We start from the raw sequence: 17,561 nt of genomic DNA on the forward strand, positions 1-17,561 counted from the left end.
CAGGCCTGGGGAGGTGATTTTAGAAGTGCAACCTGGTGGGGGAGTTTTTTTCAGACCATCTGGAGGGAAGTGGTCACAATCTACTACAGATTCTTCTGAAATGACCAAGCACACAGAGGGAAATTGTTACATTGTTGAGAAACAGGGCTCCCTTGCTCTCTCCCGGGGAGGCTAAAGACTTCTATGTCAATCAGTGATCTTTCCCTGCCTGAGATAGAGAGAGATGAGATCAGGCTGATGAAGAACTACTCTCACCCTGTAATTCTGCAGGTAGCCAATTTGGGCCTGGCTGACATTTTCTGTAATTTAAGATACTAAGAAAATTTAAAGGAGATCTGCCCTGTGTGGGTAAAGAAGGAACTAGTGTTTTTGGCCAGACAGAAAAGGTACTATGTTGTGTGAGTTATTGAGTTGCAGTATTAACAGAACAAAAGTATCAATAATCTATACAATCTATAGTTATTTAAGCTATTACAAGTATCATAATAGGTGGGGGGGAGGAAAGAGAACATCTAAAATACATAAAATTATTTTTAAAAACTCATTCTAGGAAAAGGAAATGCCAGAATAGTAAGATAAGGAGTCTTAATTAACAACAAATTCATCTATTTCCCTCCTTCAAATTGAGACACTCTTCTAAGGCAATTCGCTTGGAGAGCAGTTTTGCACCATAAATCTGGGACATGTTTTCTATGTGTGTGTTTGCTCTGCATGAGGCTTAAGAAAAACACAGCAACCAAACCACCCAGTCCAGCCCTGGAGGGAAAGAGAAGACCTAATCACCCGTGATGGAGATTACATAATAGAGAATTGCACACACACACAAAAAACCCCAAGAGTCTCAAAAGAATCAGCCTTTGGCTTCCTGTCATAAAAAAAGCCTTTTCCTTTTTTCCTTTGTGAAGATCACTAAAAATGCTCCTTAAAGACCAAGTGGATGTCTTTGGTAGAAATAGAGGTCACTTAACAATGATTTATAAGTGCACCCCAAGCCAAAATGAAGCATGTATCGATATCTAAAGTGCATCTGCATTTAGTGCAGCAAAAGCTCATAATCTGTTTCTAATCGGTGCCCTGAAGACGCTCCCCACGGAGGAAAGGCCTGGCTCTGGGCAGCCACCCCTCCAGAGGCCAGCTTGCCCCGCGTCCGGGCCCTTTCTTGGGCAGCCGCAGTGCTCCTCTCTTAGATAATGCCAGGTACTCTGGAAAGTAGCCGTGTAATAATACACAAACCCCTGATGATGTCAGCGTGTTATTGACTTTCCAAGTCTGAATGACTGAGCAGAGGAGCGGGGGTGGGGCGCAATCCATCCGGCAGCGCGGGGACCGGCCAAGCGAAAATGGGCTCCCGGGCCCGGCGGGGGAGGGGCGGCTCGCAGGCGCCGCGGCAGCTCGGAGCTCAGGCTCCGCGGCGGCGGCGGCGGCGGCGGCGGCGGCAGCAGGGTCGCTGCAGCCTGCCCAGCCTCGACTCCGGGCTCCCGGCTCCCGCTCCTCCGCTGTTTACGTTTGGTCCAGCACATCTCAGGCAGAAATAATTGAGGCCGCCCTCCCCCACCCCCGGAAGCTTTTAACACGTGGCAGAGCCGGTTACAAAGCAAGGAGCCGAGGGCAAAAAAAAAGGCGGGGGGGGGGGTGCTCCTTGGTCCCTCCTCCACTCTGCACCCGGGCCTTCCTCCCCGCGCCTCGCTGCAGTGAATTTGAAAATCTAGGGGTCTCTTTCCGTGGTGTATTTCCGTCTGCAGAGGACCCCCTTGTAAATTGCACCTCAGCAGTGGTGACATTTTATGGGAAATGATTGACTTCCTTTATGGCGCTGGCAGTGCAGGTGCAGAGTTGGAGGCTCCCATTCTCACCCCGCAAATTGACCACAGGGCAATCTGTCATCTCCAAGGCTAGGTGTGAACCAGGCTGGGTTGCCCTTAAATGGAATTGCATTTTAGAGGCCGGGATCTGGAAGGAAGAACTCCAAACTGGGGCGTGGCATTCCCCACTGGGCCTGGACCTTTCTTTCAGGCCACGAAGCTCCCGCCACACCTCCTCCAGTCCTCCCACCCGGCTCTGCTGGTCTTACCTTTGAGACTAGGTGCCCCGGCCCTCCCCTCTGGCCGAGCTCGGTACCTCCCTCACCTAGACCTGTTGAAATCTTCCCAGTAAGTAAAAGCCAGGCTCAGAACTTCTCCCCACCCCCACTGTGACGGATTGCTCTTCCTTGGGGCTCCTGCCCTCTCTCCCCACCGAGCTGTGTTTGTGGAGCACCCGAATGGTCAGACCGCACAGGGGCTGTGGAATCGCATCGTTCTGAACCCTGCCCTGTGGCGTACTAGCTGTGTCAGTGTGGACAGAGTGCTCAGTAAAAAGTGGGTGGTAGTAATGCCCTCAATCACTGTCCTGAAGATCAAATGAGGGGGGCCTGGGTGGCTCAGTTGGTTTAGCAGCGGACTTCAGCTCAGGTCATGAGCTGCCCGTTCACCAGTTTGATCCCCACATTGGGCTCTGTGCTGACAGCTCAGAGCCTGGAGCCTGCTTCAGGTTCTGTGTCTCCCTCTCTCTCTGCCCCTCCCTGACTTGTTCTCTCTCTCTCTCTCTCTCTCTCTCTCTAAGAAATAAATAAACAAACATTAAAAAGAAGAAGATCATATGAAAGCCAGATTTCATAAGGGACTCCTTTTTTCAAATATTGCAGGCCTTCATTAGTAGAGTTACGCGTATCAAACCAGGGCCCCCATGGTTGGTTCTGAAAACAGAGTCAGCTGCAGTGCTGGACGTATGATTTCCCCCTACCCTCCTGGCTTTACTGAGCCCGCTGCTCTGGAGCTACCAGGGCAGGGTTATTGAGAAAAGCCATTTTATTGTCGGGCTGGGGATGGGAGCGGGTAATGTGCTTCTGACCCAAGCTGGACCATTCACAGACACTTGCCAAGTCCTTCCCTCCCCTGGCTCCCCACGTGGGATAGATAGGTCCAGAAGTGAAGAGCTGACACATTTGAGTCCAATCAGAAGCCTTCTTGAGGAATTTTGAAACTGGAAGTGAAAAAGTCCATTTCACCCCAGAGCTAAAATTGCAAGATATTATAAAGTTGGGAATCTTCTATATGACCATGTTTCCCATAATGTGGAGGGGAGGCCAGTCTGAAAACAGAGTCTGAGGTAGAGTTAAAGATAGACAGATGGAAACAGAGACAGAGATACACAGGCTGGGAGAGCAAAGCTGAGAGGCCCATAGAGTTGTGATGTTGGCAGTGCGGGTTCCTGGGTTCCTGATACAGTCCTGCCTGCCCGGGTTCCTGGGACAACCTGGTATTTTCTACAACACATTCTCCTAATCGTTTAACTTAGTTTGCATTTTTGTTACTTGCAACCAAAAAAAGTTCTAATTAATACACACCACCATGGCATTTCTTAGTCTGATTTGTACAGTATCTTAGTTGAGTTCAAGACTACCTCCCCACCCCTACCAGAAACCCTCAGAGGGCAGAGCTGTGTATGTGTCAGTGCCTCACAACAAGGCACTCTATAAATACTTCAAATTGAATTGAGTAAGGTGTGAGTGGACAGGAAATGCCCCAGTAGCTGTTGGAACAGGAGCCTCCAACTGGTTAACTTAAAGGGGAAACATCACAAATCGCCACAGTCTTCTGGAAGCCCATTTATTCTGCCCCAGCAATAATTAGGGTTTATTCAAGTGAATAGAAAGAGAAAAGAGAAGAAACTTTATCCCCTCTAAATTGCATTTAATAAAAATCTTGGAGAAAATGAGGGAATCGTCAGGCTTAATAATTCCCCCTGGGTTTTTGTTGGAGAGAGGCTGAAGAAATGTACAGCATTCAACATTTATGGGACAGCAGATCCACATTTTATCTGAGAAAATGCTATAGTGACTTAACCTACTTTTTCCCCCCTCATTTGTTTCCAAAAGGTTTTTTCCAGCCTATGAGTCACTTCCAGTCAGATCCAAAGACAAAAGCTGGCTAATTATGTGTCAGTGAGCCAGGTTCCCACCCTGCCTTATCTTGAGCGCCCTTTCCAGTTCCAAGAAGATGGAACACTTTTCAGCCTATAAGGCACTGAGTGGAACCTGTTGCATGTGGCTCTGGGGCGGGCTCTTAAAAGAGTAGGGCTGGGCCCTCCCCACTCACTCTGGCAGCTGGCAGCTGATCTCTCAGCTGATAGCACCTTGGGTGTCTCTTTCCCAGGGTTATTTCTAGTCAGGAACTCATCATGAACCTACCCCATTCCTAAGGCACGCTGTTGAGCCCGGGGATACAAAGGTGAATATAAAAGGAGGTCCCTAACCTCTAAAATTTGTCAAATAATGGAGAAAGGCAGAAGTGAAGGGAGGTTAGACAAAGGTTGGGGGCCATGGGGCAGGCTGTGCTAAGACTAATGATTCCCATTCTCCATTCCTCACCATCTCTCAGGAGAACTCGACCTGCTTGATTGTTCCCAACTTCCTGAAACACGTTCTCTCAAGGTTTCCTTGATGCCTGTTTTCCAACCAGTTCTCTCCTCCCACCCCCACATGATCTCCCACCCCTCCTTGTAGAGATCTTCTTTCTCTTCCAGGTAGTGGTGCCACAACCACCTGGCCGGTCACTCCATAGGAGCAGTTCTTGATTTGTTCTTTTCTCTCATTCACCATATCCAATCTACCAGCTTGTTTACCTCCAAAAGTATCTCCACCAGTGCACTTCTCATCTACACTGCTACCACTCAGCAAAGCCACCCTCCTCTCTCCACACTCAGCCTGCTGCACAGGCCTCCAAGCCTTATGTAATCTGGTGCCGTATTGCACCCACACCACCTTTCCCAGCTCAGGCGACTCCAGCCACACTAGACCTCCTTTTCTTCTTCCACCACACCACCCCTTCCCACCTGACCACTTTTGCTTTTGGAGCTAATACTCTGTGCCTGGAAGACTCTTCTGGTTCTTTCTGCCACTGGGTCCTCGGTATCTGTCTTACTCTGTTCTGGCTGCCATAACAGACTGGGTGGCTTACACAACAGAAACTTATTTCTCACAGTTCTGGAGGCTGGGAAGTCCAAGATGAAGGTGCCAGCCAATTCAGTGTCTGGTCAGAACCTGCTTCCTGGTTTACAGACACATGCCTTCTTGCTGTGTCTTTGCATGGTGGAGAGAGAGCTCACCTCTCTCAGGGCCTGTCTTATAAAGGCACTAATCCTGTTCATGAGGGCTCAACACTTATGACCTAATTGCCTCCCAAAGGCCCCACAAACACCATCACAGTGGGGATGAGGGCTTCCACATACAAATTTGAGGGCGGGGGACATCATCATTCAGTCCAGAGCAATATTCTTCAGGTTTCAGTTCAGTGGTCACCTCCCTAGAGAGGCCTCCTATGACCACCACACCTCACCTTCTCTCACATTACCCAGTTGATGGCCTATAAAAACATTTATCATAATCTGTAATGATCACTTCTGTTTTTCTAATTGCCTGATTCTGTATTCTCTGTCTCCCCATTATAATAGAACCTCCAGGAAGGCAAAGATCTTATCAAATCTTATGCTGCTCATTTTCATCATTGAGCTCACTGACCATGGTCTATTTCATAGCAAGTATGAAGTAAGTCCTTTTTGATGAATGAGCAGGGACAATAGAGAAGGCTCAGGGTAGACATAGGTAAATTATATCCTCAAGAAAAAGTTCAGGGCTCTTGGGTGGCTCAGTTGGTTGAGCGTCCGACTTTGGCTCAGGTCATGATCACTAGGTTTGTGACTTCAAGCCCCATGTCAGTCAGGCTATAGTGCAGAGCCTACTTCAGATTCTCTGTCTCCTTTTCTCCCTGCCCCTCCCCCACTTGTGCTCTCTTTCTCAAAAACAAATAAACATTAAAAAAATTAAAAAAGAAAAAGTGAAGGTGCAGTAGGTAGAGTCTAGAAGAGAGGCATGAAGGCATGAGACTACCCACATGTGATCCTGGAACCCTCTCTCTCTCTCTCTTTTTTTTTTCCTGGAAGCCTCTCTTGACCTCACTTATCCCTCTAGCTATTCCTTATTACTCTGCTCCCTTTGTTGCTAAATAGTGCTCAGAAGGGTTGTCTTAACTCACTGTCTTCAATTCCTCTTCTCCTATTTTCTCCTACTCATCACTACTGTGTCTGCCTCAAAGCATTCCACCCAAACTGCTCTTCTCCAGGTTATCAATGATCTCCACACTGCTAAACTTACCTGTGAGTTTTCATCTCACAGGTTCACCATCTTAGTGAACTTAGCAGTATCTAATATAATTGATCACTGATGCTTTCTGGAAATACTTTCTTCCTTTTGTATCTACAATGCTATCTTTACTCCCCCACCCCCACCCACTGACTGTACCATCCCAGTCTCCTTGCCGATCCCTCCACCCTACCCATCTTCTGTCTCCTGAATGCTGAAGCACTGCACATCCAAATCCTATAGTCTCTGGTTTTAAAATAGATCCCTTATTTGACTACCTCTTACTACTTCCATGCTGCTACCCTGGTCTAAACCATAACTCTCTCTTACCTCTCTTCCCATACCTTACCTCTTACCCCCACGGCTTCCCAGCTGGTCTTCCCACTTCTGCACATCAGTCTGTTCACAGCCCATCAGCCAAAGGAGTCCTTTGAAAATATGTCAGGTCATGTCACTCTCCTGCACAAAACCCTCCAATGGCTTTCCATTTCACTCAGAGTCAAAGCCAAAGTCCCGATAATGACATTCAAGACCTTACTGTATGGTCCCATCACCTACTCCCTCCCAGTTTCCTTCTACTCTCTTGCTTTCTCATTGCATCCCAGGATAGTAGCATCTTCGTTGTTTCTCAAACACAATAACCATTTCCTGTGTCAAGACAGCCACTGCCTCTGCATCTCCAAGATGTTGGCATGGCTCGCTCCTCCATCAGCTAGTCATCATTATAATAATGTGACATAACTGAAACATTCTTTTACCTTCTCAGAGAGGCCTACTTTGATCACCCTACATAAAACACAACCCCCACCCCCATTCTCAGCACAACTAAGTCCTCTTATTTTGCTCTGTCTTTCCCACAGTTCTCACCACTTTCTAACATGCACCCTAATGTTTATCATCTGCCTCCCTCTGTAATGTAAGCTCCCTTTTATTTAGTGATATATCCCCAGCACTGAACCCATTTGTAGGCATGCATTAAATATCTGCTGAATAAATATGAAATTTGAGAATGAAAGTTTACAGGCTGGAGCCTAGAACTGTGCCACAGAAGATGGGCAGTAATCACAGCAGAGATAGAACTAGAGAAATAGGTGGAAGCCATATGTCTCGAAGGCCTTGTGTGCTATGCTGTTATTTGGATGTCATCCACATGCAATGGAGTAGCACTGAATCCTTTTAAGCACTGAGCTCTCATGACAGTGAATGTGCCTGATGTGGCTCTAGCTCCATCATGGAGCAGAATAGCACAGAGGCCGGTAGCCCAGAGCCCAGGTGACAGGCTGTGGGTACTTGGACTGGTGACCAAGAACCTTGTCTGAGCCTCGCAGTTCAAGCTGTGTGAGCAGTTGCTAATTTTGCTCATCAGCCTGCCTGACGAGACCTCCCTGTATGTACAAGAAAGAAAATATGGAACTCAAATATTGGTGAGAGGGGCTCTCTTAGCCAGACTTCTTTCACCTGAATCTCAAACCATGGGTATCACTTGAGTGTGTATTGTAAGAATAATAATCACTTACCCTTATATAGCACCACAGAGCCCACAAAGGATTTTTCCAACTGTCTCATCTAAAAATTCAAAGACCCAAAGTACTCCAGCCAGTATGCTTAAGTATCTAGCCACTTCACTGGTTAAGAAAGGAGATAACATTGGGGCACCTGGATGGCTCAGTCGGTTGAGCGAACGACTTCGGCTCAGGTCATGGTCTCACAGCTCGTGAGTTTGAGCCACACATCGGGCTCTGTGCTGACAGCTCAGAGCCTGGAGCCTGCTTCGGATTCTGTGTCTCCCTCTCTGTGCCCCTAACCCACTCGCATTCTGTCTCTGTCTCTCTCAAAAATAAATAAACATTAAAAAAAAAAGAAAGGAGATAACACTTATGTCCTAAAATACACTAGGGAACTTTTCTGATGAATTGCTAAGACTATAGTTACAACACAGCCTAGGGTACTTCTTTTCTCCTTCTAACAAATACCATATCGGACCTTAAATTTTCAGAGATCGAAGGTTAGTGTTGTTCGACTTGATGCCATAGGTTTTTTGAATCCACGAAATGGCTCTTCTTTCTGCAGTCAGTCACTTGAACCTGGGCACAGAGACGCACAGAAATGCACTAACAGGTAAAACAGGTACTTTCCCCGGTTACTTCTGCATAGAGTAAGAGATTGTACGTGGCTTCCCCCAACCACTGAGAAAGCATCTATGCTTAAAAGAATATTTATAGGGCTACCAGGAGTTCCCCTTTAGTCCCCCTAACTCTTCGCACCCCTGAAAGGGTTTCTTTCTACATAAATAGTCTTTGTGCACCCCACATGCCTTTCTTCCTTGGCAGAAACCCAACTTAGACATGACTGGTTTTGAATGTTATAGCCCAAGCAATTAGCTTCATATAGATACATAAATGTTCCTAGCTGAAGCAGCTTTAGAAATTATCTAGTGCGTCTAGCTTCTTCATTTTCCAAATGAGAAAACTGAGGCTCAACAAGCGAAGGGAAGGGAAAAGAAAATTGATGCTTCCTAAGCTGCTGTCATGATCCAGACCTGTGACAGGCTGTGCTCCATACATGACTTCCTTTATTCCATCCTGTGGCCATAAAAGAAAACTTTGAGGCAGGTGTATTGTCAGAGTTCTCTAGAGAAATAGAACCATACCTATATATAAATAAAGGGAGAGAGAGAGACAGAGGCAGAGAGAGACAGAGATAAAGAGATCAATTTATTTTAAGGAATTGGCTCACATAATTATGGAGACTTACCGGTTCAAAATCTACAGAGTGGGCTGGAGGTCAGACTTGAGATTCGTGGAAAATCTAATGTTGCTGTTCCAGTCCAAAGGCCATCTGTTCGCAGAATTCCCTCTCGTTTAGGGATGGTCAGTCTTTTTTTCTATTCTGGGCTTCAGCTGATAACATGAGGCCCACCTGCATTTATGGAAGGCATTCTGTGTTACTCAGAGTCCACCAATTAAATGTTAATCTCATCCAAAAACACCCTGACAGAAATACCCAGAATAATGTTTGACCAGGTATCAGGTCATCGTGACCCAGCCAAGTTGACACATAAAATTAAATGCCACAGTAAATAACATCATAACTTTACAAATGGACTTTGAAAACTAGTCCCCAGAAAGTTTGAGTGACTTGGTCAAGGTCACGTAGCTGATAAACTGGGACTCGAACTTAGGTTTTAAGTCCTAGAGAATCTTCTTTCTACTAATTTCTCCAAGGAAAAGAAAGAAAATAGCAATTTTCAAGTACCTACTATTCTAATATTTGCCAGTCTCTGTACTAAATGATTTAGATAGTGCCATTTAATAGACCATCATTGTATAGACATGAAAACAGTATCTTAAAAGGTTAAATAACAAGCCCAAAGTGGCGAACAAGTACTGGCAAAGTGGGGATTTGAATCTAGGTTTATGTGGTTCTAATACTTGCTACCATCTGGCTTTTTTTTTTTTCCCCATCTGGAATTTTTTAACGATGTTTTCCTTTGTACTCATTTTTCTTTCAGCTCAGCAGGATGTAATTTCTCCCTAAAATTTTAAGAAATTTTAAGAAATTTTAAAATTCTAGAGTCTTCATTCACGAAGATTACTTCCTCAGCCCAAAGTGAGTTTTCAAATATCAGATAAGAATGCAAGATGAAGAGACGGACCATGAGAAATGGATGAACTCTGCCACCTCAAAATGAGTGTTGTCCCAATTTGAAAAGCTATCCCAGGCAACAATACACTCATTCCATTACTCAAAACTCTTTTGTGATTCCTCTTTTGAAATCACCTCCAGGGCCTGTCTCGCTTGCTTTTCAAAAGTAGTTTTAATGTTAGCAAATGTTCATTGTTTGATTTGGTGTTTGGGAAACAGCCCAAAAGTGCCTAGTGCCAAATCCAGTGAATGAGGTACATGATCAAGCTAATATAGTTTAGATTAAGACTAAAAAAAAAATGAGGTGTGACTACGAAATAGTGATCTTCCTTAAATAGCTAGAAAAGTGGCTTCCAAGGCAACCCAGTCTCATTTTGAGCAATGACAACAAAGTTGGAATAAATGTTTAAGTCAAAGAAGGTGACTACATAGGACAAGTGACTCAAGTGACTACATAGGACAAGTGACTCAAGTGACTCCATAGGACAGGCAATAATCTATCTGGTGTTTCCTATTATATCATGGTCACTCCATATGTTAAAGTTGTTTTTAAAATAATCAATATTTTTAGAAATATTTTAGAATGAGATACTCTTACACACACATTGGTTAGTGTTGGTTGAATGAAGATCTAAACAACAATGTCAGGACCTATAATATCATGGCCGTCATAGTTCAGAGAAAATGATTGAGAATTTTCCATTATGTTTTTGAATCCTGATAATGCAAAGAGCTAATCAGACAAAGCGTTTTTCTTGGAAATAATCTCTCCTTTTTCAATAAGCACAAAGGAAACGTTGGAGAGAAAAAAGTCTTTCTACCAAAAACAAATTTAGAGAACTGTAAGTCTTTGAAAGTTTAGAAAAGAATGTCTTCCTGCTGCACAGCTGTCTTTCTTAAGGTCCCCTCATAATATCCCTTGTAATCCATACATGGAAGTCCCCTTAGATTCCACACATAATTAACACTTGGCAGAAATAAGGAGAGTGAGCCTGAGGCTCTCTTAAATTTCATTTAAGGAGTTTGGATTTCCAGGAGGGTGGCTGGGGGAGGGGAGGCCCCACTTCTCCCACAGAATTCCCAGTCACTGAATTTTACATGAATGTATAAAGATGTCCTCAGCCAGTCAAAAGGTATTTACTGAGTGTCTGCTCTGCATAGGGCACAGTGGAAGTGTTGAGGGAGTTGCCACCTGGCATGAAACAAAGTTACAACTCTCACTCATTTCATCGATGTCACTGTAGGCCCTACCTAATATCTAGGTGTTAAGAGGAGAAGAGGTGACTGAGGAGTTAGATAGGAAAGAAAGGCGCCATATTGAAGAATGGTCAGGATGCAGATGTCTGGAGTGGGGGAGGGTGTCCCAGTGCAGCAAAGTCAAGGCAGCTTGTGGCAACCGGATAGGAAGACTCATAAGTCAGGCTGAGGACGCAAGCCTCTGGGCTGCAGCATGCCTGGCTGTCATTCAGCATACACGTAGGGAGTTGGCTGCTACATTTCAGGCACCGTTTTAGGCACTTGTTGACTGCGGGAATCTGCGGGAAGACTTTTGACTGTTCAGTTTTGTCCCTGAAGTAAAAGACGAGGTCATCAGCTGGGAATAGGGATCGAGGCTGTTTGATTTTGAATAGGTAATATTTGTATACAGTATTAAATACAAACAGTGTGAGGAGGCAGAGGAAATCTCTCTATTTTGCCTCTGTCCACCAGTGCTCTAGTTCCCCTCTGCAGAGACAACCAGGCTCCCCAGTCAGGAAGGACTCCGAGCAGCAGGCTGCCAAAAAGGAAGCATGAAGTTGATTAAGAAAAAATAATTGTTGGGGTACCTAATGTTTTTATCCTGGACCAGCCGCTGACTTTTTGCCCAGAGCAGTAATTAAGAGAGTGTTGAAACCTGTCCCTATCTTAATCTTCACAGGATTTTACTTTTTTCACAGATTGCTATCATATCTTTATTCTGCTTCCTTATCATCTTAACAATATTTTGCAGGACAACTTCACCCAATACCTATTACCTTTATGGTTACCCCAGGTCAGTTTCTCTGAGGAGGCCTGGAGCTGAGCTGCTTCTGGGCATAGCCCCTTCTGAGTTGTGTGCAGGAAGCCCAAGGAGTTTGTGAGAATGGCTCAAGCACAAATTCCCCCTAGTGGTTCCCAGAACATGCTGTAGGACCAGAAGAAAGTTGGGAACCCCCCAACATACACTCATACCTCATACTTTTATCTTGTCCTTATTAAAGAACGTATAGGGAAGTACCTGGAAAAAAATATAGGAGAAAGCTGTCAGTTGAAATAAAATGCCATGTACCTCTCTCTGCAACTAACAACTTAAAAAAAGAAAATCTATATACCTTTATGCTGCCTGATGGGCATCATAACAGATGTTCTACAGATAAAAAAGGACTCCTGGATGGTTTAAACAGGAAGGGATTAAGAAGATTATTGAAAATGCTAGAGGTAAGGCTCCAGGCCAGATGTTCTTGAACTTCTGTGACTGAAACTCATAGCTAGAAATACCTTTTACATTGTGACTCAGAATACACATACATAAATGTATGTACATGCACACATGCAAAACTAAACTACAAGTTCCCTAAAACAAATTAACTTTTACCAGGGACAATGTGATTGTCCCATTTATTCTATTCTGTCTTCTTTTTCTTTCTTTCTTTCTTTCTTTCTTTCTTTCTTTCTTTCTTTCTAAACTAAATCAACTAAAAATGTTTCATTTCCTATACAGGCATGCCTAATTTTACTGCACTTTGGTTTCTTAAGCTTTGCAGATATTTCATTTTTCACAACCCAAAGGTTTGTGGCAACCCTGCACGGAGCAAGTTTATCGGTGCCTTTTTCCCAACTGCATTTGCTCACTTTGTGTCTCTGTGTCACATTTTGGTAATCCTCACAATACTTCAAACTTTTTCATTATTATTATATTTGTTGTGGTGATCTGTGATCAGTGGTTTTTGATGGTACTATTATAATTGTTTTGTGGTGTCACAAACCATGCCTATATAAGAGGGCAAACTTAGTGAAAGTTGTGTGGTTCTGATCTCTCCATGGGCCAGCTACTGCCCCCTCACTTTCCTTCTCCTCAGACCTCCCTATTCCCTGAGACACAACAATATTGAAGTAAGGCCAACTAACAACCCTACACTGGCCTCTAAGTGTTCAAGTGAAAGGAAGAGTCACACGTCTCTCACTTTAAATCAAAAGCTAGAAATGATTCAGCTTAGTGAGAAAGGCATGTCAAAAGCCGAGACAAGCCAAAAGCTAGGCCTCTGGCACCAAACACGTAGCTATTGTGAACACTAAGGAAAAGTTCTTGAAGGAAATTAAAAGTGCTACTCCAGTGAACACAAGAATGATAACAGAAACGGCCTTATTGCTGACACAGAGAAAGTTTGAGTGGTCTGGATAGAAGATCAAACCAGCTACAACATTCCCTTTAGCTACAGCCTAATCCAGAGCAAGGCCCTAACTCTCCTCAAGTCTATGAAGATTGAGAAGGAAGAAGCAGAAGAAAAGTTTGAAGCTAGCAGAGGCTGGTTCATGAGGCTGATGGAAAGAAGCCATCTTCATAACACAAAAATGGAAGGTGAAGCAGCAAGTTCTGGTGTACAAGCAGCAGCAAGTTATCCAGAAGATCTGAGATAATTCATGAAGGTGGCTACACTAAACAACAGATTTTCAATGCATAGGAAACACCCTTCTACTGGAAGAAGATGCCATCCAGCTTTCATAGCTAGAGTGGAGAAGTCAATGCCTGGCTTCAGAGCATCAAAGGACAGGCTGATTCTCTTGTTAGGGGCTAATGCAGCTGGTGACTTGAAGTTGATACCAATGTTCATTGACCATGTCAAAGATCCTAGGGCCCTTAAGAACTATGCTGAATCTACTCTATCTCTGCTCTGTAAATGGAACAACAAATCCTGGATGACAACACATCTGAATATTTTATGTCCACTATTGAGAACTTCTGCTCAGAAAAAAAGGGTTTCTTTCAAAATATTACTACTCATTGACAATACACCTGGTCACCTGAGAGCTCTGATGGAGAGGTACCATGAGATTAATGTTGTTTTCAAGTCTGCTGACACATCCTTTCTATAGCCCATCGAGAAGATTTAGACTTTCAAATCTTGTTATTTAAGAAATACATTTCATAAGGCTATGGTTTCCATGGATAGTGATTCCTCTGATGGATCTGGGCAGAATAAATTAAAAACCTTCTGGAAAGGATTCACCATTCTACAAGCTATTAAGAACATTTGTGATCCGTGGCAAGAGTTCAAAATATCAGCATCAAGAGGAGTTTGGAAGATGTTGATTTCAACCTTTTTGGATGACTCTAAAGGGTCCAAAACTTCAGTAGAGGAAGTAACTGCTGATGTGGTGAAAACAGCAAAAGAACTAGAATTGGAAGTGAAATCTGAAGATGGGACTGAATTGCTACAATCTCATGAGAAACCTTGAACAGATGAGGAGCTGCTTCTTAGGGATGAGCAAAGAAAGTGGTTTCTTGAGGTGGAAACTACTCCTGGTAAAGAGGCTATGAAGATTGTAGAAATGACAACGAAGCATTTAGAATATTACATAAAATTAGTTGATAAAAAAATAGCATCAGGGTTTGAGAGGATTGATTTCTATTCTGAAAGAAGTTCTCCCGTGGGTAAAATGCTATCAAACAGCATCACTTGCTACAGAGAAATTGTTTGTAAAAGGAAGAGTCCATTAATGTGGCAAATTTCATTGTTACCTTCTTTTAAGAAATTGTCACAGCCACCCCAACTTTCAGCAACCACCACCCTGATCAGTCAGCAGCCAGCAAGGTGAAGGTGAGACCCTCCACCAGCAAAAAGATCATGACTTGCTGAAAGCTCAGATCGTGGTAGCATTTTTGGCAATAAAGTATTTTTTAATTAAAGTACTTTTTAAACTACCTTAACAGACTACAATATAGTGTAAACATCCCTTTTATATGGGTGGGGACACCAAAAAGTGCATTTGACTCACTTTATTGTGATATTACAATATTCAGTTTATTGCAGTTATCTGGAACAGAACCTACAAGATCTCCGAGGCATGCCTACCATTTGAAAAACGTTGCTCTAGGCTGATATCTCCCAGGCACAACTCCCAGACCCTGGAACAACTGCCTCTGCCCCAGGGAAGGAAGCCTATTTGCACTGGCGCAGAAGCCGCCAAATTGGGAGACCCCCCATCGGGTCAGGAATTCAGAGCCCAGCTGCCGACTCCAGAGCCAGGTGGTCTCCACCACAAACCTGTATGTCTCACCTCCAAATTAAAGTCCCACTGGAGTTTTTCTCATTGGTGGAAGCATAGCTGTAAGGGACTAAGAAATGTACTTTTTAGCTTTCTAGCCTCAGCAAGCAGTGAGGGTTTTTAAATGAGAATGGTTAAGATGCTGTTGAGCAAGCCAATCCCTCTGTGAGGTTGAGGGCGCTCATTCTATAGTTCAGACATCTCTAGACTTCCATGCCACCTGTTTCCTAGTCTTTATAGCACAAAATCGTAAGCCCAGGATATTCCTGCGGTCCCTGCAATCGTGGGAATCCAAGACCTCTGACTATGACTCCACTCTCACCTGAGATACACTGAGCATGCTGAGGTAGTTTCTTAGAGAATTTTAACCCCTTTGACTCTAGAAATGCTCACTAATGAGCACCCAGTGCTCATCATACACATGCGCTTGTGTGTCTGTGTTTTGAGGACAAAAATGTATAGGATTGAATTTTACATTTAACTTGAAAATGATGGCATCACATCAACTTGGCCTTTCAAAGAGCCACATTCTACACTCACAAATCATTTGGGAAACACTTATCAACCACCATTCTGTGTCAAGTATTGTTATAGATGCTGCAATTCACAGTTAATTAACCAGTGATCTCTGCCCTCAAGGAACTTACAGTCTGATGGGGTGATAAACACATAAATCACATTAATAATAGTGTGTGACAAAGGTTAGGACATGCTCCATCATGGGCTGCTAAGGGAACGCAGAGAGGAAGTCTTGAGTGAGACTGTGGAATCACAGAGGGATTTGGAGGCAGTGACCCTTTCACTGAGTTTTGAAGGACAAGCAGTCATTACCAGGTGAAGAAGCAGAAGAAGGACATGCCAGGGAGGAAAAAGAGCCAGCACAGCAGCCCAGGTGCCTGAAACAGGGTGACGAGCCTGAGGGACTGGGGACTGTTCCACATGATTGAACACAAGTCATACAAGGAGATGTGGCAAATGAAGCCATAGGAGTAGGCAAGTAGACCCCAACCCATGCCTGCTCTGCTAAAGAAATAGCCCAAATATGATAATAATGATTTACTCGAACACTGTAGGTTTATTGTGTCTTCTTTGCCACTGTTTCATGAAACTTCTGGGGTAGAACACAAGGATTTAGTGTTTATTCCTTATGTATCAAACCTCCTGTACTAAGGTTGTTAATTACACTGGGCAGGGGTATAGAGAAGCAGGAAGCAAGGTCATATATTATGATGCAAATACCAGCTGCAAATACAAATTAACATCTGGAAATTGGTCATTTATAACAACACTATTATAGGTGAGTGAATGTTTTTTAGGGTATTTCAGGGAATACACATTTACATAGAGTTTATAAAAATACTCTTAAAAGAGTAAGTAATTGACCCATCTGTAATGGTGTCCTTGTTGTCAGTAAGGTTTCTTCATATAAATTCAGAGCTGTCACTTACAAAGAAATGCTCTGAGGCTGAACTCTTTCATAATAGCATTATAATTTTAGACTGACTTCTGAGCTCCAAACCACTTAGAAACTTTTTGCCAGCTCTGGAATAGATAGCAAGCAGGGTAATACTCATTTAATTCCTTTGCACAGTAATCTGATGGCTGAATATGAATATGCTTCAGAGATTCTTTTAGGACCAGCTAGGGAATGAAATCAATCATAGTGCATAAATTACAAGAAAAGTGCTGTTGGTATCAATTACCTAAGCTCTGTGAATGTAAGTCGTCTAATTTCCTGTTAAATCAGTAATGTTACCAATCTTACTCTATTATTCTAAATAGGACTGTAGCTGCACTTGCTAGGAGTTGAATGAGGGCAGACAAATGGGAACAGTTAATGAGTCTCACCAACTAATAACAAATTGAAGGTGTCAATAATAGTGAAACGATAACATGGCTCTCAAAGCTCCACCCTAAAGTCTGCAAAATAAGGTTTAATTCTGTTACCTTTTTAATTTGCTCCCCTTTACTCTCCCTAAATCCATTTTGTACACAGCAAATGCCAGGTGAGTTCTGGTATTCCTACTGCCGCAGTGAGTCCCTATCTTCTCCCAAAGATAATGACCCTAAGCGGGTACAGGAAGTCTTGGCTGCACTTGCCCTCGTAATCTACCCATCCTCACTGCTCACGGCTACATTTCACTGACTCATAATTTCCAAGTATGATCAGCATGCTAACAGGAAAGGTACAGTCACTGGGCAAAGCAGCAGCCCTAGAGAGCAGGCCAAGGCCTATCCAATGACCGCTGGTAGCTGCCACCATTGATGGCACAACAGAAATAAGGACAACCACAATAACAACAGCAGCATCAAAACCTAGAGTACAAGAACGTTCGCATATCAACCCCCTGCTGTTTGGTTGCTTCCTCAGCACACTACACACTGAACTGAAGGCAGGGAGTCCAGCTTTATTTAGCATTCGGCTATTAGTTCACTTCCTATTCTCCAAAAA

The 17,561-nt window shown here is 43.7% G+C and overlaps 1 pseudogene; it reads left to right on the forward strand.

Moving 5' to 3' along the window:
• Positions 1-1,273: 1,273 nt before the first annotated feature.
• On the forward strand, positions 1,274-14,692 carry LOC122229303 (annotated as a pseudogene).
• The last annotated feature ends 2,869 nt before the right edge of the window (positions 14,693-17,561 follow it).

The sequence above is a fragment of the Panthera leo genome, chromosome C2 (assembly GCF_018350215.1).
Source record: "Panthera leo isolate Ple1 chromosome C2, P.leo_Ple1_pat1.1, whole genome shotgun sequence".
Lineage (NCBI taxonomy): Eukaryota > Metazoa > Chordata > Mammalia > Carnivora > Felidae > Panthera > Panthera leo.